This window comes from Zonotrichia albicollis, chromosome 5 (genome assembly GCF_047830755.1).
Source record: "Zonotrichia albicollis isolate bZonAlb1 chromosome 5, bZonAlb1.hap1, whole genome shotgun sequence".
Classification (NCBI taxonomy): domain Eukaryota; kingdom Metazoa; phylum Chordata; class Aves; order Passeriformes; family Passerellidae; genus Zonotrichia; species Zonotrichia albicollis.
Window position 1 is genome coordinate 39795538 of NC_133823.1, and position 22675 is coordinate 39818212.

The 22675-nt window shown below is 38.4% G+C and overlaps 1 long non-coding RNA gene across 1 annotated transcript in view; it reads right to left on the bottom strand.

Annotated features, from left to right (window-relative positions):
- The window catches only part of LOC113458843 (uncharacterized), a 387535-nt gene that overhangs the window by 126300 nt on the left and 238560 nt on the right, over positions 1-22675 (bottom strand). Inside the window, exon 4 of the long non-coding RNA XR_003379488.2 lies at positions 18681-18762. This is a non-coding gene — a long non-coding RNA (uncharacterized LOC113458843). The remainder of the gene's footprint in view (positions 1-18680; positions 18763-22675) is intronic.

Sequence of the window (22675 nt, forward strand, 5' to 3'; positions counted from 1 at the left end):
GTCGAAGTCAGAAACCACATTGGAAGGCTGGCCAAGCCACAGCATTTGTATCCAGCCTGTCTGTAAATAGATGAGTATTATTGTAATAATAAACAATAGGGGAACTGAAATGCTGGCAGTAATACTTTCTGAAGGACAACGAAAACTGCAGCTCACTGTCCTCTGGCAGGGATTAATTTCACAGCTTTGAGGAATTTATCATATAATTGAGTAACATGTCTCCAAAGAGGAAAGCTGGCCATGATAGCAGGATGGAAGTTAGCATTAGAAACACCAGTAAAAGATAAATCCAAGTAAGCCATTTTTGGCACAAAAAGACAGGTCCAGTAAAGGTTTGCAGAGTATCAGTTTCTTTCCCATATCAACAGAAAATGTCTATATGTCTAAAGACAGAAAATGTCTAAAGACATACAATGTCTAAGTAGAATCTTGAAAGAAATTGTGTTGAGCAATTTGATCTCTTTCTTGCAGCACAACCCTAACATATTTTCAGTCACTAACCATGACCCAGTAAAAAGAAAATTCTTCCTTCAGAACCAAACAGACTTACTATTATACGATCCTGTGGTTTCTGAGCAAAACTATTTTAACTCTCTATAGAATACTGGGATGTATGATATCAATGTCTCTTCATTAAACCAAAAGTGTAATAAGTATATAAAAATACAGCAACCACTAGCTCTCTGTCACAGCTCATATGTAATACTATTCTTCAAAGATAGCAAAAGCCAATGTAAATTCACAGCAGTGTTATGTTCTGTAATATAGTGTTCCTGTAACTGGAAAAGTTAAAACACTTCTTGCAAAAAGTGCTTCATATTTATTTACAGCTGTTAGCTAGTGTTACAACATCTGCTTTTACAGAAACCTTAATTTCTATACATTCTTTTTATTCATTCCACTACAAAAATCCAGAATATTCTGAGCTTTCAGTGTCTTTTCATCATATGCAAACTGACCATGGGGGAGAACCAATCCAATGATTTAGAATGGTTCCCCTATAAACCTTCTAAAAACTCACCATTGCAAAAGATTTCAATGGGCTCCTGTGTTACTATTGGCAAAAAAGTCAGAGTGCAACAAAAATTTCACATCAGACAACCCCAGTACAAAGCACACAATGTTTTTTCCATTGTGGATGCTCAGTTGAAGCACATTGGCCTAACTTGACTGGTGCCACTGAAACTTGCTAATTTATATAGCAATGAAGGTTCTGCTGACAGTCCGTTACAGCCTCAGAGGTATATTCCTGGTCCTTTTGGCACCAAACTTCCCCATGCCTAGCAGTTTGAGTGAAGACACTTTTTTTAAAATAAGACGAATCACCAATCTTCCATCAGTTAGCAGACAGGGGATAAATAGAGGGGAATTGTTCATTTTTTTCCAAAACGAAATTAAATGCGCCTAATGTGGAGAGAAAGTGAGAGTTCTGATTAGGGACTGAAGTCAGAAAGCCACATCATTTCCCTGCCACACATGGAAAAAACCTTATGATTAATCAGAGTTGTCTCCACAACTCTGAGAACAAGTATTGCTTTAGAAGTGTGTGCTGTAGCAAAAGCAGTGTTAACAAAACATTATGCATAATAATGATCACAATATTTTGATATCAATTTGAGAAGTATTCTTTATCCTGAAGTTAAGAAAATATTCTCTTTCCTTTAAAGAAGAAAACTGAAAGTTTAATTTGCTTAAATTTTTCTCATAATATAGTGTATACACTCATTCAACAGCCCATGTGCTTTCCTCACTTTTGGTTGCTAAGTAAAATATATGCAGAATTGTAGCTAGTAAACATTTTATTGCAAAAAGACTTGGTTCAATCCCCTAAGTCCTTACATCCTTAAAAAAATTTCATTTCATAGTTTTTATTCTTTTAAAATGAACAACATTTATTATTAACTCAATGTCCACAGATGTTTTGACTTAGATTTGAACTCAACTGTCCTGTAATCATTCAAGAACTTAATGGGATCATATCTACTTTTCTTATGATCTCAGATGCATGGTAATCAGTAGTTTAGAAGCAACTCTCTCCACTAACTCCAACTTGTCATACTTGTGGGATCACAGAATCCTTCCAGATCAAATTCCTCCATGATGAAATAAAGTAGAAGGTGATTAGAAGCAAAGCATCGCTCCTGCTGAAGAGGCTCAGTCTACTGATTCAGACAAAAGCTAGTCCTGAGTGACACAGACCATGTGGACACCAGGACAACTATTCCCTCTATAGATCTACTTCTTCTTTCTAATGTAACTTTTGTGATTAAATGGACCACAGATGGTAAAAACATTGTCTTATCCTATGTGGTTAACAATTTTATTTTCTCAAAGCCATTTTTCCCATGTATCAAAGTCTTGGCTAACATCCTGAGAAAGAAGTAATCCACGTAGTGCAAATGCAGGGAAGAACCCTGCAGTCTGACATGTATCTGTCATTCATTCAGTTGCAATATTGTAAAACTGTCACATATTCTGCAGATGGTGTCTGAAGATCTCTACAGCGCTCTAACAATTCCTGCAGATATCTCCAGTTATCATAGCAGGGCCTGCTGCCTGTCAATGAGACACAGTCCTGTGCAGTTCTGGCCTCTTTTGTACCTCAAAAGGTAAATCATGAAGCAATAGTTAAGAAGAAGGGGACGACATACTACAGAACAACCCAGCATTCAGTCACTCACAGGCCACTCAAAAGTGTATCATTATACATAAAGCAAGCTATGTTTGCCATTAGTTGCATAAACTGAGCTGCAAAAATGCAGCTTCACTCTCTGTTAATGTGAACTGGGGAGTGAGCTGGAGCTCACTCCAGGGTCTAGGCATATAGAGAACACCTTGCATGAGGGGGATATCCTATACTGAGGTAATTTTTCAGTTTAACGTTCTCTATAATGAGACATAAACCATTTGTAACTTGGTCAAGAACTTAGCTTGGCAGCATTAAGGCAGCACAATAAATGAGATAAGGAAAATTAAAATGCAGCCCACATCCTTGTACCCACACCAATCAGTCTTCACATAAGCTTCTTCACTTCACTTCAATGTGAAAAATCGAGTTTGTAAATCTCTATGTTGATAACATCTAACTTTCAGGTCTATTATTCCTACCATGGCAACTGGGGACACTGTTGAGACTTCAAATGTTTTCTTGGCTCCATTTTGCTACAAGAAAACCTGAGGATAATTAAAAAGGACAGTACTGATTGGAAACTGCCAATCACAGAAAACAGCAAAGGATTTTGTAGCCAAAAAAAAATCTCTTCTGATATTTACATGATCCTAGATAATTCAGGATCATTTATAATTAGCTGAACTTGAGGATGTCATTTGAGTTTTTAGAAGGGCCAGTGTCATTACTTTGAATTCTATGAGAGAGCTGTTTTACATCACTGAATCTCTATTAAAGGTCAACTGACAACACTAAAGTGTTGGTGAAAGAGAAATAATTACATGTAGCATTATTGACCAGTGTGTAAGTGCCCCATTAAAATTTTTGAAGTTACCAATGATTGCTTTTCTCCAATAAAAATATTTTACTAGATGAGCATGCATTTGATATCATATCATGCTTAAAAGAAATTAGCAACCTTCTTCTTCTGGTTCTTCTTCTTTGGGTTTTGTTTGTTTTTGTTTTCCTTTTTTTTTTAAGAGAGAGAGAAGTGTGGTACTTTAGATTATCTAGTATTTCCATCTTTCAACATAATTTGCAAACAGCTTATAAGAATCAAAGTATGAGTATTCATTTTAATACTTATTTAGGAATCTCTTCTTGCTACCAACCATGAAAGAAGCTAACTAAGAAAATCAGTCACCTTCTGACATATTATGGCCACCAGCATCAGAACATAGTCTCCCATTCCTTCTCTTTAAGGTGCCAGAAATTAACTACATTTTCTTCAATTATTGGACCTCTGGACTGTGATTTCATCAATTATAAACTCTTTCCTCTTTCTGTCATTTTTAAGGAAACATCTGGGTGGGATTATTGAGCCTCTCTTGCTATTCCTCTTGGTCCTTGAGCAAAATTATAGTTTTTGGAAAGATAAAACATGTCCAAACTCTCTCTATCTCTTTAACTGCTTAAATAAGCAACTGGGGCATAACATGTTTTGCTGGTCCAACAAAACATGAGGGCCTAATGGGCATATACAGTCTATAAAGGTATCACAGGCATGTGTCCCATCAAAGTCTGGTTTTCATGCAGAAAGTGTGAGATTAGCACGTTGGTGGGCCTCTACCTGATACAAAATTGAGACATGAGCAAGATATGCAACCTAGAAGTGTTCAAAAGACCTCCAAAAGTGGATGCAGTGCTCTGTGGATCTTCACCTATTCTTCTTGAAAGCATCTTATGCCATTTTTCTTTTTCTTTTCAAATACTGCAATATTTTCCTGAAACTGTTTAGTTAATTTCTAATTTAGGAAGGATAAATTAAATATAATTCATTCAAGTCATAAATGAAGGACTGTTACAACTGTGCTAGTTTTAGCTATATCAGCTGAAGAAGTAACTGAACCCTTTTCAGCAATAGCCAAATTTTTATTCACAGATCTGTTACTGATAGAGGGCACAACAGTGTTAGCAATGACTTTTAGACAGTATGCATTTAAAGAATATTATCTGTATCTCTGGTCCACTTTTTTTCCTAAGAATGGGAAATCTGGTACAACATGGGGTACTTTTTATTTCAGACATTTTACTCATTCAGAACTCAACTGATGAAAGGTTCTACATGGGCAAGAAAGGAAGAGAGGCAGAGCAGTTCCAAAGGCAGTTGCTACTAACAGGAAACAATCTATGCCCCCCCAACACAGACACTTTTCAAAACTCAGTAGAATCCACTCCTCTCTCCCTCAGATGCAAAAGAGAATGAAGTATTTATTTTCCAGAAACTTTCTGTCTTCTCTAGTCAGGTAGAATTTGCTTGTAGCATTGGATATCAAAAGGACATAAAGCAGAAGCAGCAAAAAGATCTAACTTCCAAAGAATACTTTTTCCTGTGCTTGTTCTATTTTTAATCAATCAGAATCATTGTATCATGCAACTTTCAGAACTAGAAATATGTTTACTCCTATTCTCCCAGTTAGATATGTTAAAAGACATCTCAAACCCAGCCAGTCAAGGAAGAAAACACTTAGAACACAGAGTAAAAAGCTTTGTGTTACATGAAGAGTTTTGTATCAATATTCATTTACTGTCAATTTGGAAATTCAGGCTGATTTCAAACTACAGTCTAAAATACACAAGCAGCATCCATCAGTCAAGCTTTATTTCTTCTGCTTTTGTTGTGGCAGAATTATGTATCTTATTATAATATACAATAGGAAAACACAGAGGAAGCATACAAACAACAATACAAACTATAATGCCTAGTAAAATACAGCAAAAGATACATCAATTTATAGTATGAGGTAATGTTAGCACAGCAAATGCTCTATAACAGCACTGCTGAGAATACTCTAGCTTCATGTTGCTATCCTCTCTCTAGACCCATATCACATTGTTACCTCTCAGGAATTTATGTTTATTTAACCTTTCAAGTTCGCTGAATTGGGCTAATGCTAAAAAGGAGCCTTTTCTCTCCTCTCAGCAAATATCTAAGTAAAATATTTATATCCTTGCTCTCTGTTTTAATATTAGAACTGAGTTCCATTCTCCTTTGCTGTAGAAAAGAAAATACTCATATCTGTACTCCCTGTGCTTTTACAGAGATACTTCCTTTAACTGCCAGTCTTTGCTTTTATGTCACAGATAATGATAACAAAGACGAGGGGGTGTATGAAAAGCAGGATTTTTTATCTGTAAGCAGCCATGGCCATATATTTTTTTTATTTTACTTTGTCTCATTTATTTTCTTTCCTCAGATCTAAAGTCAAAGTAGATTCCTGTACCTGACTTTTTTTCCTTTGAATACAAGCATAGCAGATCTGATCCTCAAGTTTTCTTGTGTGAAGAACCCCAAAGTTCCTCCCTCCATCCTCCTTAGCAGACTGTGGTACCCAGAGTTAGCAGAAAAACTCCTACTCTATCTGTGTTTTCCCTCAGAGAGTAGAACTAACACAGGTAAGCTTTTCCAAAGAAGCCACATCTTTGTTTAGTCATAGTGCAAAGCAGTGTGTACCATTTCTGCAAACAAAGCACTTACATTCATACAGATAGACCTATGTCTGTCACTAGCCCTGATATGTCTAGTGGCTCTTACTGATTTACTGATATTTTTCACAAGCTGCAAAGACCAAAGATTCCTAACTGTCAAGATCCCCTGTGTTGCCCAAAACTAAAGTGAACATCATAGTTAGAACACTTCTTCCTGCAACAAATCTGAGATGAGCCGTCTCCCTCTTCTGCCTAGTTTATTTGCATTCTGACTGCCCCATCCAGCTGTGGAAACACATACACATGCACAGGTATACTTCCAAGATTAGTCCATTTTCTATCATCTGCTATAGTGATTGCAGGATTAGTAGTTCAAGCAGTTGTTTCATATTACCGTTCCTAGTGATGTTAACAAATTGGTGATGTTGGACCAGTCCCTGCATTTTATCAACAATCTCAAAAGGAAAAAGTATCACAAGACAATATTTCTTCTTAAATTCTGTGATTGCCAGAACCTGGAAAACTCTGTATGTAGCTGAAGTACTGAGCAGCATGTTGTTTGTATTGCCTATGAAATGTAATAAAATATTGATTTTTTTTTTTTTTTTTACCTTCTAGAATATTTTGGAATTATTTTCAAGGTATTATTCATAATTTTTTATTTTTCATTCTTTTCTTCTCTATCTTGAAGTAACCAGAAGGCATAACACACATAAGAGTTTGGAAAATAATTATAAACTTCCTGAAATTTTCCAACTGGATTTTAGGTTACTGTACTCTTAGAGCAAGTATGTAAACTGCAGCCCCCATAATTAACTTCAGTATTATGGAGTATTTGGAGGTAAGAATCTGAATTTTGCCCAAGGAGAAAATTAGATTTTGAATTAGGAGTCAGACCCGCTTTCAAGATTTATTCTTCAAAGCCTTGGAGCCTTTCTTTCAGTGATGCTGGACAATTTATTCAGGTGTAGGCAGACATGCACACCTGCTACCTGCACATCACTCAAGCAAGCTCAGAAGCCACCCTGCTGCAGCCTGAGCAGCTTGCTCCTGCCCCTCACAACAAAACAGACAGGCTCTAAGAGAGGCAAGACAACAATGTTACAACAGTTCCAAGGACAATTTTTTTTTAATCTGAATCAGAAAAATTAAACAGGCTACCCCTTGTTGGATAGACATGCTCTATTGCTGAAGTATTTTTTTTCCAAGGACAACACTGAAAAAATGTATCACATAAGCAGCTGTTTTAAGTAACAGTCTGAGACTAGGATTTGTTAGAAATTATCGTCTATAGTGGCTTAAGAGGCCTTACAGTCTAAAGATGACTTTGAAGTAGGGTTAGACTGCAGCTGTAGAAGATGAAAGAATTCACAAGATTCAGTTCTTGGGGACATCACAGGTTTTTCATCTCAAGTGAGATTTAGCCCTGTTACACATCTCAGTTTGTGCTGGCATCTAAACTTTCTTTGCCTCCATGCCCACATGCTCATATACTCCTACCAGACATTTGGCATTTACTTTATGTTGTCATTTACATTTAGAAGTCTAAAGTTCCTTGCACCTCTTAGATGACCCTGTACACATGCTCAGCTCATAAAACTCTGACAACCTTCACAATTCAGATTTGTGTTCAAGTCCTATCATGGTCTTTCCCCAGCTTTCAAGATATTTATATTCCTCCACTGCTGTTCTTGAAGTCCTCAGTTTCATTATACATGGTTACTGTTACTCCAGCCTACCAGGTTAGAGCCAACATTCCTGAAGCAAAGTGGGGCGGAAGCTTAAAGCAGACGATAGACGAAGAGCCTCGAGCACCAGATGACAGCACTGCATCCTCCAGGTCTTGTCTTGGCTGATATATATTAGTAAAGAGTGAGAGACATGATCTAACAAGTGCAGGATTTTTCCAGATGAGATTAGCATGGAGTGGCTCTAAGGATAGGAATGGATGTCAAAAACTGTAGGTGACTGTGAGTCAAAGCAAGGCTATAGATAGTTTTATGACTTAGAAAGGAAGCAATGGTGATTTCTGATTTTAGTGGGGGCAGAACTGGAACAGGGAATATGACAGTACTGTGGATTTCTATCCACAAGTGTAGCAAAAGATGAGAGACAGGCTGCTGAGACAAGCCCATACACTAGTGAAGTATGTCACCTAACAAGTTCTGGGGGAAAAGCAAAAACCTTCTACTAGCTCCAGCTTCCTAGACTTCACATATGAACAGAGATATTTTTTCTGTGATGCACTCCTTATTGAAAATGTAAAAAGCCACACATGCCTCAAGTTTCAGGTGAAAAAGGCTCTAAGTATTCTTTTGGTCTCAGTCCAGGCTGAATCTGTGACACAGTCTGGGTTATTTAAATGATACCTGGTTTCATTTTCTGGGCAATTCCTTCCACTAGATGACTATTCCATCTTTCACCTAAGATGAGCACAACTCTAGTCAGAAAGACATGCCAAGACAGAGTGAAGCTCAAGAAAAAGAAAATATTTATTTTGAAAGAAATATACAACATCTAGAGAATAAGAGAGTTCAGAGTTGATATCCAAGAATATCAGGTGCTGGTTGACTGCCTTGTGGAGGTGTGGAAGTGTGATGGAAGTGAGATGCATGAAAATCAGCTATTATCTGATGAGTCAGAGTAACTTTCTTCCTAGACATTTCTTGACACCCAGCTTTGTGACCAAAGAGAGAAGCAGCCCATTTTCTAGCATGAGTCCAAGATCCTCAGTCAGGTGGTTTTTCCCCACCAACTTTTTCACCAGGAGCTAATACTCTACAAGTTCAGAGGAGGATATGCAGACATAGTTATGGCATGGCTTTTTTATGCCAAAGTTACAGTTTTTATGGCCACAGATACATGTACCAAATTCTGGATCAGAGCATAAATTCTTCTGCTTGAACTCTCTCTCAGGCTCAGTACAGGCTCTCTGGCAAAGCAGCTAAAAAATGCAGGTGCAGAAGGTCCTCTTCTACTCTGTTCTTGAGGAACAATTTCTGTTCCTTTTACTCTGATCTTGAGGAAAAATTTTCTTGTTTACCTGCTGGGACTGGATTCTAACACAGACGGTTTTTTGTGGGATTTTATTTCTCAGGCTCCTTGCTTTAACAAAGAACTGTGGGATCAAACTACCTTTAAGTACTTGACTGGGGCTGGTCACATTCTCCTGTATCTCCTCCACCTCTCCTGGTGCATTTCTTTGCTGTCTCTAAGACAGTTTCTTCTGACTCTGAACAGCAGCCTGAACTCACGCTCAATCAGTTGCAGAGTGCAAGGATCAGAAATGCCCAACAGAAGGAAGGAGTGGGAAGGCTGTGGTCACTGAGATTGTTTGCATATTTAAATTTGAACCTGTTTTCAGTTATAAGCTCTTCTTGGTGGCTTGGGGATGTTTCTGGTCCTCACCATTCACAATCAGAGAGTGCAAAACTTACTGTCAAGATTGCAGAACTTACTGAACAGAATACTGAAAGACCCACCCACTTCCTCCAATGTCAGATCTGAAACAAAAGAAAATGATCAGACTCCAAAGTTAGTGTGACATGTTATGAATAGAGGGCCTACATCCACACTGTGACATTCAGTGGGACAGAAAGCAGGGTCTCATTGCTGGTAGTGCCAGTTTCTTTTATTTCTATTCTGAGCTCTCTTATTGATCACTGGGTCATGCCAATATTTCTTTAGAAGCTGGGGTGGTAGGGTGACTTGGGTCCTTTTACAAAATACAGTTTTGACAGCTATGATGAAAGGTTGCATCTGAATGCAGAAGCAGGCAAAAGGTACAGTGTGAGGGGAGCATAATGATTTGTTGGTGTTCTGGGAGCACCCTGCAAGCAGAACAATGCCCAAATGACAGGTGAATCTAAAAGGGTTGATAGATTTCTATAAGAATTGGGCTCTTTATCTTTGTTGTGTTCAAATTTCTCAGCTGTAAAATGGGGATAATTACATTTTCTTCCTCTCATCTGTTTTCTGTTTTCTTTATAAACAGAATTGTTCCTCTTTGTTTACCCCTCCCTGACATTTCCATAGCAACACACAACCCATATAAATACCTGCAAATATTTCTTTCCAAAAGAACATAGGAAAGAAAACTACTATTTCTACAAAAACATTAAGATTTTATATATAAATTCTTATTTGCAGCACTGCATTTCTCCATGTTCAAAACACTACCCTTTAAAAATAACTCAGCCAGAAATCCAACTGAACTGTGCTCTCTTCCCAATATAACGATCAGACCTGTGCTCCTTATGAGCACACATGCTCACAATTGTCCATTCTCAGCAAACTGATAACATATGCTTTTAAGGCTACTGACTGGTTTGTAGTGCAAGTGTACTTTATGTTAGGTGTGGGTAAATGTCATAGTGCAAGTCCCATTAGCAGCAGTCCAAAGCAGAAGTAATGTCATGAAAATAAGTTGAGTGCTGTTGATACTAGCGCACGTAGTAGCAAGAGAAACCTGAATCAGTCCACTCTGCTATTCACTAATCACAGTGATGATTGATTAAACACTTCTATTTGAACCCACATTTTATAGGTATGTGGCATTGATGTGACCAGCCCAACTCTTAATTCCATTTTTACCAAAACTACGAAAACTTTACTTCTTTTAATCCCTGCTCTTAGCTCTTATAGTGCCTCCTTAATTAACAGAAAAGTATCTAAGCATTGTTTATGCTACAAAATTTCAATTTTATGCTACAAAATAGCTTTGAGGTTTTGTGCAGTTGTTATACATGGATGCACTACATCCACAAGGTAACATAGGCTACGATATTCCATGGACTGTCATAGGAGATAACTGGGGCCTTAAAATATTTCTCTTCATGAGGCCCAGCGGTTACAGTAGCTTGTCAGAAGGGTGAGGTGAAGCTATCATAATGCTACATGTTGCTATATATATGCCCCAAAAGTGCCTAGGAATTACCCTGGTTATAAAGTTTTTCACTGTCTATGCATGTAATTGAGAGCATTTCTACCACTTAACAGTGAAGTGAGAGCATTTTTAGTTGTTTTATCTTTCTTCTTTGTATGTCAGTTCAAACAAACATGCAATATTTAAAATCTGAGATCAAAGACTCCAGTTCCAGGTATGATAAAGGTGGATTTTATTGTTCCAGGAAGGCCACCTAATAAAGCAAGGTTCAACTAAATTTGATGAACCAAAATTTGTAGGTTGGGCCTTACGACCTGACACAATAAACTTATTGCTTGGTACATAATTGCAGCTAGAAAATGGTTTCTAAAAGTTGACAGACACTAGACGGGCTTTATATCTACTTTTACTTACTTTGACAGCTTAGAATTGTGATGTGAGGAAGCTGCCAAGGCTTTGTAGTGCAATTAAGTGACAAGAAAACTTTAAAGGTATTTAGAGTTAGGCTGTAAGTTGAAAACCAGGCTCGTGTCTGGATTTAGATTTGATTTCAATGGAATGCTTTCCTGTTTTCCTGCCCTTAAGCTTTGGCTCCTTTCTGCAATAGAGGCAGAAAATAAGTTACAAAATTGAGATCCTGCAGAAAAGCACAGTCACGAGAAAATGCTATTCTTAAGGTTCTGGAAATCTCCTTGTTTTCTTTCGTTCTGTGTGATCTTTCCATATTTCTCACTTTCTGCCATCTATTCTCTTTCCTCCATTTCAATAATAGTTCTATAGCACATTTCTGATAACTTCAGGATTTTTTAGTTCCCAGGTTTTGTTTCTTGTAGAAACAATTCTTCTTTTCAATCTTTGCTTCTTTTTCACTTTTTTCTCACTCCTTTCTATAAGATTTCAGTCATGTGCTAGTTACACTTCGTTTCCCCACTATTTTTCATTTTCTCAACCAACATGTATTCTTCTCCTGGCCCCTTATCTTAGCACACCGTGATCTCTGCAAGATTTCAGCTATGTGCTAGGATGTTGCTTTTTCCCCCACTGCTTTCTATTTTCTCAACTGCCACGTGGTCTTTTTTCCCTAGTCCTTTAAGTTAGCCCACCCTGAATTCTATATAACATTCCAGGGCTATTTCCAGACCACTCTAGGTTATTTTTTGATGGTTTAGCTACCTGCACACAACAGTGCCATCTTTAACCTATTTAGCTCAGATAGCAATTACAGTGCATTAGCCCAAATAACAGGTGAGTGGTCCATGTATCCAGAGGTTTTGGCAGTCCCCTAAAGCTCATATTTTTGTTGTAACTGATACATAAGCTAGCTATATCAGTTTAAATACAGCCCATAAGTTAGACCAGCTATAAGCATACTCATGACTGCAGTGTCCCAAGTTTTCATTCAAAACATGCCTTAGGGTGCTCTTACCATGCTGGCCTTTTCCTTTAGGCCCATTTGGCCTTGTTTTTCACTAGCAACATGCAGTACCAATGACAGCATCTGGAATTAAGCATGTTCTTAGGAGATTTTTAGTGCAAGTCATAGTATTTTCATTGAGTACCCAGTACCTGTTTCCAGTCTACGCACATTTCACTTATTTTAATTGTATGAGTACATATTATTAAGGACATTAAAGAAATCCATATTATTAAAAATTTAACACTTTTTAAAATTGGAAACCAGAAGTGGTTTCACTGAAGTGACATTAACATCTCCACACAGCTTTGCATGAAAATATGGGACAAAGGCTATTGAGCTGCAGGTGTGTAATTGTTACACTGAAGACAAAGGCAAAATTTTATTAACATCAGTGGAGCCCAAATTCCTGCTAAGGAAACCTCAGGTGCCATTCTAGGACTAGTTGGAAGTTTCACATGATGAAGACTAAAGGAAACATAGGGCTTTTAAGGAACCAATTAGAGCCCTGTAATTTGAAAATTCAATACCTGCTCCCCCCAACTGCAAAATATTAAGTGTACATGTGCCTACTTACAGAAATGTTCCTGAAGCAGATCCCAAATGTTTTCTTATGATGGGGTGATTGAGTCTTTTACAGACAGATCTATTCCACACTTTAGTCCTAGATCCTCTCCTTCAACACGGTATATCTTCAAAAGATTTGGCTTTGACTCATTGGAATTGCTCATGGGAAGCAATTTCCCATTAAAATGGAATAAGCAGTAGACAGATAAGTAAACAGGAAAAACTGAATTTATTTGTTACAAAAGAAAGTTTAGGCTTCACTGGTAAAAGTAAAGGATTTTGTAAATGGTTTTTAAAAATTGGGAAAAGCAGCGTCTCTGCTAAAGAAAGGGACTATATGACTTGCATTAATCCACAAGGCTGTAAGAATGATGAAAAATACATCAAGCATTCCGAATGTCACTACTAAGCAAAGCAATGTGAAGTTCACATGGGATACAGCAGAGAGACTGGCGCAGTGCCTGTTGAACTTCGGGTTAGAGCACTGTGGAACAGCTTCAAAGAAACTTTCATGCTCTGCACATAACATGAATCTGTCCCTTTAGCTTATTAACCTGCTTTGAGAGCTAAGCTTTGTCAGAGTTACAACTATAATTGGGTCAGGGAACTTCAAGTCCAACCTGCCTGTCCCCAGATACAATTACAGGACTGTTTCTGACTTGTCTAGGGAGCCAGGGTTAACTGCATTCCCCTAATGTGTCCTGGCTATGGGGACATGGCTCAGTCCTGTGTGCTGTGTGGCTCTTAAGCTGTGAGTAATTGCATCTTGGAGCTGGGAAGCTGGAATCCTTTACAGCTGCAGTGTAGGACTGACCAAAAGCAACCTAAGGGAGCTATATTTAAGAGGAAGGGTATTTCTTTTCCCTCCCATGAGAGTTCCACAGAGCTCCAAATTTTATCTACTTTATGTTTATGTAAGCCTGCTTTGAACTGTTCTTTCACACCTTAAATATCACCACAAAAAATGCTTGTTTTCTACTTCCCCCAATATAGTAAACTAATCAGAGACAGGAGGAACTTCATCTTTATTTATTAGGATCTTCTGATTTAAAGAGATTGTGAGTTCCATCACACATCTGGTAGATGAAAGCCTACCACAGAGACCAAGAGCATGAACAGCCTGATGCTGTTCCCTCCAGCACATCTTTCAGATAGCAGCTCAGGACTGAAGTGATCAATGTAAGGCCACCAGCAGCCTTTGCCAAAAAAGCTCCTGCCAAACTCAGGATGCAGAGATGTTTATAGGCTACTTGAAGTGTTTCCTGATGCTGTAATTAAGACTTTGCACTGGGAATGTGAGAGCAATCATTGTCCTCTGCAAAAACCCCTCACCCCCCATGAAAGAAGAAGCTCATTTGTTTTGTATGATTTAAGAAAATGACTGTGAGAGACTGAAAGACTTTAAACATAGAACATTAGGGTACAGAAACCTCTCATTATGAACATTAGGGGTGCATTAAATGTAGATCACACCCTTTTGAACCGACAGCATAAAGAAAGGTGTCAAAGGTAAACTTTACTCTCTATATCCTTTTTCTTCATTTTACAGTAAGTTAGTAGTACATTTCCTCCAATGGAAAAAAAAAAGGTTCTCTACGAAAGGAACTGTTTTTGTTTGCTTGCTGATTTGTTATAAATCCTAAGAAACTTGTACAGAAGAAAACCAATAAACGAATAAAGAACATTTCTCACAAATTAAATGCCTTGTGCCACACATAATTAAAGATTCAGGTGTATCTTAAGAAAACAGTGGTCAGGTTCCCTGAGGGCAGCCTTTGACTGCAATTGTATGAGAAAGATAGGCAGAAAGCAGTCTCCTCCACTAGCATCCACCCATTGTGGATAGCTGCAGTTTAAGAAGGCAGCCAACAGCCCTGAGAGCAGATATCTGCTCCATGCAAAGTACATTTCTCCCTTTCCACAGATGAGGGGTAGAAATACACAGCCAAGCATGTGATTTCTACCTTCAGGGTTTCAGAACATGTCTTTCTTTTCACAGCAGCCATCAAGACAGCAGAATTTGAAGCCAACCTGTTCCAAAATGAATTTAACAACTGCTGTACAATGCACTGAAAGCTTTTCTGGATGACTTTCACATGATTTTCTGGGGAGCAGCAAAATATCAGACTCCAATTTCCTTTTCCTGATGTTCAGCAAATGCCATTTCCTCACATGAGATATTGACTCACTATAAGCAATGGTGTGTCAAGGTAAGAAAAGAAGATACATACAGCACTTCCCAAGCACTTTTTGCTATATGAAAGTTTCAGTTTGATCATTTGTAGAGTACACTAGTTTTATTTGTATGTTAATTCTAACAGAAAGCACAAGTTTCCATAGTTATTTCCATAGTAGAAAGTGAGAATATCAGTACTGGTACTCATGACAAAACAGATACATGAAAAAGTGCATTTAAGAAAGCTGTCTTTATAAAAGGAAATTTGCCAAGAACATCAGTCCTTAAGATGACCTTAATTAGGACAGTATTGATCCCCAGGAAGAAAATTATTTTAGGTGACACTGTATTGAAAATCATGCTGTTTTCAATTCTTTCTGTGCTCAGTCTTTTTCTCTTCTTCTAGGGGAAGAGGCTGCAAGATCCTGACATGCACAGAAAAGGGCAAGAAAATTAATCTTGCTGTTGTCAGAGAATCACAAAATCCTGAAACTAAACTAGTTGCACTCTGGACCAAATAGTTTCTCTCGCTGGCATGTTGTTCTCTGGTTCCACTCCTGAAGCATCCTGCAGAATGAAGCAGGATTCTAACAGCTGTTCTGACAATTGATACTGAATTTTTTGTGACACACCCAACATTTTCCCCATCTACACTCTCTGGAATTGAAGTCCTGGCTCAAGTAAATGGCAGATTACCTGGAGACACTAACATCTGTTAGTGTCTTTTCAACCCCTGGTATAATTCCAGATGTAGAAAAGGAAGAAACATGCTCATGCTGGGCACTACACTCAGTGCTGCTAGCTCTGTGAGCAGCTGCAGAGCCAGCTCTGAATTCAGCTCTGGTGGTGAGAGCCCCCAACAAGAGGCCATGAACTGGAACCAACCTTTGCACAGCAAAGGGTACGGGGACCTGCGGTGCCAGCCAGGGCACTGGACACTCACAGACATGGCAGGAGCTCAGGACCCTCAGATTTTCCCATGCTTAGACTGGGAGGGTATAAAAGCCCAGGGATTCCTTTGTTAAGGGTACCTACTCAGAGGCATCAGCTCAAGTGCTTATTCTGTTGTTGCACTATGATTAAGTTATTTACAGGATCCTGATGTCTGAGACTCTGCTATGGGAACACTGGGGTCAAGTCAGCGAGGAAACCTGGTCTGACTGAGTGTGGGGTGTGTTGCAGTGAAAGGGCTTCAGTCCCAGCTCAGATGGTGGTGAGTGACCAACAGAGTTACTCCTGGATGATCAGGCAGGGAAGTTTCTGGAACACACAATCTCTGGCAAAGTTAGCTCCATTACTAAATTACATATTGATGCTTCTCATCATTAAAGAGGCAGTGATGAGTGCTGCAACCAGCATGCAGTCCTGTTGTAACTTGAAAAGACCACACAACCTGAGTGAAAAAAAAACACTAAAACAAATTGCACTAGGGTAAGCTCAAGTGCTGTTTTTTCTACTGTCCTTTCAATCATAAATATATTCAGTTTTCTCTGAACCTGATAGATGAAGAGTCACATCTAATTGGGCCTGAAATTACTTTTTTCTACAATTGATTGAGAGTGCGAACCTGGGAACACAAACTTAAGAGCCAGACTGAAGACCATTAAAAACTTGGCCCCACGGTGTTAGCTGTTCTGTTGGCTTCCTTTCAGAGTAATTTGAAACCAATCCGTTCTTCAGAAGTACAATGGAGCAATTTTCTATCTGGTTGTCAAAAACAGAACAAGTAAACAGCAGTGTCTAAGAGGGGTTAGAAGTCCTTGTCACACTCAAGGTCACAGTCTGGGAGAATGGCTTAGCTCAGCTCCAGCAGATTTTAACCACCAGTGGCATAAAAGCATGTAAGTTTTTGTTTACTGATGGCCAGGGATGGGCAGCACAGATGAACAGAAGCCTCTACAGCATCACAGTCCAAACGCATGTGTGTGTGGCACAGGGCATGCAATCACCTTCCTTGAACCTTACTGAGAAATGTACAACTATGGCAATAAGTCTCAGGATATTCCAAAGATTTATGGTGTTGAGACAGGCCCAAAGTAGTGAGCAGGTCCTTTATTACTTCATTTCAGGAATTAGTTTGGTTTATCCTCACTTCATCTGGGGCATTTTAAAATGGCAAAATAAAAATGGAACAATAAAAAGGACAACCAGCCAAAAAAAAAGCTGATTAAAAATGATCCCGCTCATATCGATTTGCGCCAGTTAAACTGTGCATTGCTAAACAGTTATTTTTTCCCTCCAAATTCCCTCCCTGAGAAAACTACATTTCATAGAGTGTAAATCAAAGTCAAGACCTGTACTAGTTTCTAAAGCACTTTCACATCCCCCAAAATGACAGGTGTTATATAGGCATCACATTATCTTTTCCAAATCTACTCCTCAAGTATTCTGAAGAATAAGGTCTTTATGGTTCAGACACTTAAAACAGCCTCTGGTATTTGACTCTAATGTAGGGAACCCATTACGCCAAGGCATCATTTCAGGCCATCACCTCCCAATATGTAAAAGCAAACACAACCTTTACCAGCCAGCAGAATAGTGAATATAAACCTATGACAGGAGATACATCTATTAGCAGAAAACATGAACAGAAACTGGACAGAGAAATCCAGCCAGTATCACAATTAAACCAGAGGGAGATATTTTAGAAAAAAATACTTACTACACCTTTCAGATCCAAATTATATTTCTAAAATACTTACTTTAACTAGAAAGAATAGTTTTAGTCACAGTGAAATCCATTTCTCGTTTTCAAAAAGAGTGAATTTTCTTTCAGTGATAGAGAAAACCTTTAATACTGGCAGATGGAACAGAACTTTTATCTAAAGTTCAGATTATCTTTCCTCATACACACATCAAATGTTAGTTTTCCTCAGGTAAGAAAATGAACTGTTTACTGCTAAATTTTACAATCTACCACTGGACAAATTTCATGATGACTACATATATATAAAAAAACACTTAGTGTTTATATATTGTGTTTATATATGGTCTTTATCTTCCTGATGTGTTGTAAAGCACAAAACATATTGTGAGCAAAGCCAGAGAACAATAACAATATGTACCTTCATGTCTTCCATTACATTTAGACTTCATAAATAGTTCACAATAGGCAAAAGAGAATTATTTTCCAGTGAGAACAGAGAAGAATTTTTATCTTGTTGAGATTTATAAGTGCATAAACAACAGAAACACTTAGTAATATCAATTTCTGTATCATGAAATGAGAAGGTTACCAAAGCCATCAGAAAACCCTCTTCCAATAGATGTGTGGGGCATATGAAGATGTTATTAATGTATTTATTTGTATGACTTGGGTAATTCTAAAGCCTTTTATCTACTCCTGTTTACCAGACAACTTACAGGAAAGCTTACAGGAACAATTAGTCCTCAACTGCTGAAGTCATTAGCCTTGTTTGCAAAATATATTTTATCTGCTTATAAGGCAGGCAGATGATTCTGTCTGCATCAGAATGCAGACATTCTGATGGCATTTTATTGATATAACATAGTGGCAATGCAAGGAGAGAGCAAAGCTTACCGTTGCTGAAAGACTACAGTGTCTCCTGAAGCATGGGAATCATAAAGATGGTGCACAGAATTATGGGATGCCAGGAAGACCCCTAAAAAAACAACAAAAAAAAGCCATCTTACACAGCAATATTGCCCAACAATGCTGCAGTCATAATAATTCTTGTTGTAGCTCTGCTCCATTCTTGCAGTGGGAGTTGTTTGTCCTTCCATTCTGTCAGAAGAAATGTTCTCAAGATCTAGATGGGGATTGCAATATATAGGCCAGGCCAAGTGTCTCCTTACTCCCTGGAGCCAAGCTGTGCTGTCTATTCCCAACCATATATCTCCTATACAACTTTTAAGTCCTTAGAAGACGTACTCGGACAAAAAACATTAGAGGTCTTATGTTGAAAGTGGTTTCCATACGAAGCTAAGTGGCTTTACTGCCAAAGGAGCCCTTACACATACATTTGAATAAATGCATTTGATGCAGAGTCACAAAATATTTTTCTAAATTACAACTGCCTCCTAAGTTTTATTTCAGAAATGGAAACACAAGTAATGTCCTGAATCCAGGACACAGGTTTGTGCATGAAAATGCAACAGTTTCTAAGTAGAAACAGCTGGTAAAAAATTGCCAGCACACAGTAAAGACTTCTGCTATAAAGCCTCCTTCATCCAGATGCTGCATGATTATTGCTTAGGACAACATCAATTTTTTCCTTTCCAAGGAATGCTGTTATCTAAAATAAGCAACTGAGAAATTATAAACATAAGGAAAATAAAGGTAATTCAAATATTTTAAAACAAGAAAGTTCTTAAGTAACACATTCTTGCACATCAGTACCCTGTAAGCCTCAGAGTCCTATCAACTTTCTGATAAAACCAAGACTCTTCCCTCAGTTAGCACTGCAAAGGGCTCCCAGAGTGGAATGAATTTTGCTGTGTTGAATTGCAGGTTTTTTATTACTGGTGGTAATGTAAAAGGCACAAAAAGCAGCTCAATTCCTAGATCCCAAGAGCAGTTAGGAGTGCAAGCAACTACAAAAATCATCCTCTGGATTGTAAACTGCACAATTTTGATAAGAAAGTCATTAGCAGTGAATGAAGAGGGCCCTTTACGATGACATTGTTATACAGCTGCTTCAGAAGTAGACTTTAAGGTCAAAAAGTACTTCACATCTTCCTGCAGTGTAGACAAAATGCCATGTTTCAGGAAATCTGGTACAATTTCCTTTACTCTGAAGCTTCATGATTTCCCTTTTAGTTTTCAGGAGGTATTTCTTTTTTATAGGGCACTGACACTTTATTCCTGTACATATGTCATTTGTGCTTCTGTTCCCTTCTCCTGCTGTAGTCTGGGCTCTTTATAAAAATTTTGTAACTAACTCAGCAAAGAAACCTCATTAATAGCTAGCTAATATAAAATGGTTTTACTGTAATATTTCTATCTCTAAATCCAATTAATGTCCAAATGAGGCAAAAAAAAAAATCATCTAAAAATACCCAGTTAGAAGGCAAAATAATGCTAATAGAAATGAAAAGGGCTGGCAAAACAGAAAACAGCAGCAGAAGGAAGAACTGAATGTTCAACATAGTCTTGGGGTCCCTGGAGTATATAATGTAGTCTAAGGGTAAACTGAACCTTAAAGAAATGGAGCCACAGCGAGGCAGTTCAGTGCAGCTCCTGTGAGAAAAGTACCCCAAGCAAGCAGCAAAGGAGATGTAACAGTCCAAGGTTGCTAGACGTGGCAAGAAAACAGACAGCTCTGACTACAGAGGCTGGGGGCTCCAGAACCTAGTTCACATCCAGCCGCCAACCTGCCAAAATAGAGAAGCCCCTGAGGTTACACTGTCATTCTCTGCCTGTGTACCAGCCCCAGAACTTCTTTCTCCTCAGCTCATCATACATCCTTGGGAGTCCCAGCCTCAAGAATATTGGGGTGTGTGCCTCTGAGAAACAAGATGAATGACCATTTTTGAGCTAGATAACAGGCACCATATGTGGTAGATTTCCCTAAGAGGGCAATGTGATGCAAATCCATGCCGTCTGATAAGAACAGAACTTATTCAAGGTATTTCTGCTAAAAAAAATAATTCCCCAGTATCTATGTTGATTTTTTTTCCCTTAATTTTTGGGCAATATATGTAAACTCAGGTACACAAATCAAAGCACGGTTATTGGGATTTCCAAAACTGTCTACCCCAACATGGAACTAGGCATATGAAAGAGGCATCTAATTTGCATGTGACAATATATTTACCCCCAATTTTTATTACAGACCTTTTCAAGGACTGATTCATATCAAAATATACTACTAGAAGTCAGAAAACAAGTCAAAGTGCAGCCATTTAGCAGTAACTTTGTGCTGTGCTGAGCACATTAAGCAAAGGCACATGGAACACTTCAGTCTCTTTGACCAGGCACATTCAGCCAGATTGGTCTGGTACTAGAATTGGGGCTTTTGCCACATTATTTGTCTAAAAAGGCAGAAACCACCAAATTGTCATATGGTAAACAGACAAGTGTTTCAAACTCTCAGTTGTTTCCTTTAGCATAACAAGCAGGATGCCAAACTTAGTTCTTCACAAACCTCAAACAAGAGGATTAAGCTTCTGACTTTTTGTTGAGTGAATGACTACTGGGTTCATTAAAAATACATATTCAGTAACACACAAATTTTCACAGTAGGAATCACAGCTGTAGCTGATTCTACTGGAAATGAAAAATTGGCAGTAGTCTGCATCTCACATGCCAGTTAGGACATTCACACACAATTGAAGTTGCGTTATTTACATAGCTATAATTATCAGTTTATCTATATTTCAGTTTTAAATTCTGAATTAGATTAGCATACCACAGCTCTGTGTATCTTAAACAGAGTTTTCCATGTAGAAACTTCCAGCTGCATTTCCCCAGGAGGCATATTAATTACATACATAGGAAAATTTTACACAAAATTCAACTTTAGGATCCTAATGTCAACATTCTAATTTGTTCTCCTCCTGGCTCAATAACATGCCTTAAGATTATGATTAGCTGTTTTGCACGTGGAGAACTGGAGGGAAGTAGAGAACCAAAGTTACTCTACCTCTATCTGGCCAGACTGAATAGAAGCTGAGCATAGTGGGCCACCATTGTTTCTTTCCCCTCTTTCCAGAAGATGCTCACCATTTCAGAGGCTGGAATAGACCCAGCACAAGTCAGTGGCTGTTCACCCATGATGCTGTGAGATGTTGTCTTTCTCTATCCCATTGAAGCATCCAGAGGAACACGCTGGTGGTACCTAAACATGCTGTTCTTGGCTAATTTCTGTTGTCATTATAAGTGAGCATCACAGCAACAGGAAAGTGAATGGTCCTTTGCCTCTACAGCCAAGTGCTACCAACAGTTGTGACAGCTGCAGGATAGTTAGAGCCAGGCACAGCATTTTTGGTGAATGCCATGGTATCCAAAAATGTGACTTCAGCTGACTTCAATAATAAAAATAATCATTTTATGTCAACTACATTGCCAGTCTTGGCTCAAATTTTTTTCTCCGTGGTCAGATTTCTAAAGTAGTGAAGGGGAGAAGCAGGATACTACTGTCACCCAGCTGCATTTTTTCAGCATCCGCCCCACTCCCAAGGAGACACTGGGGACCTGTGCCTCTCCCAGTGTCACCTTGGGAGTGGGAGGGATGCTGAAAAAATGCTCTAACCATTTGGCTCCCTGTACAAATGCTGCAGATTAAACATTTCAAGCAGGCACAGTTAAACTTTCTGTTCAATGCGAGAAATAACAAATATGATCTTTCTTCATTTGAAAAAAAACACACTTTGGTTCAGACATACCCTGTTATTACTTTCCTTTTTCTGGCTTGTAGGAGGAATAAAGCCAAAAATCAAGAAGCTGCACATTTGCTTTAAAAATACCTTTGACAGGTAATTGGTGTGTAGCACTGCCAATGCCATGAGCAATAGCAGCAGACTGCAGCTTATCAGCATTTGAAAAGGGATTTCTGGAAGTACAATGAACAGCAA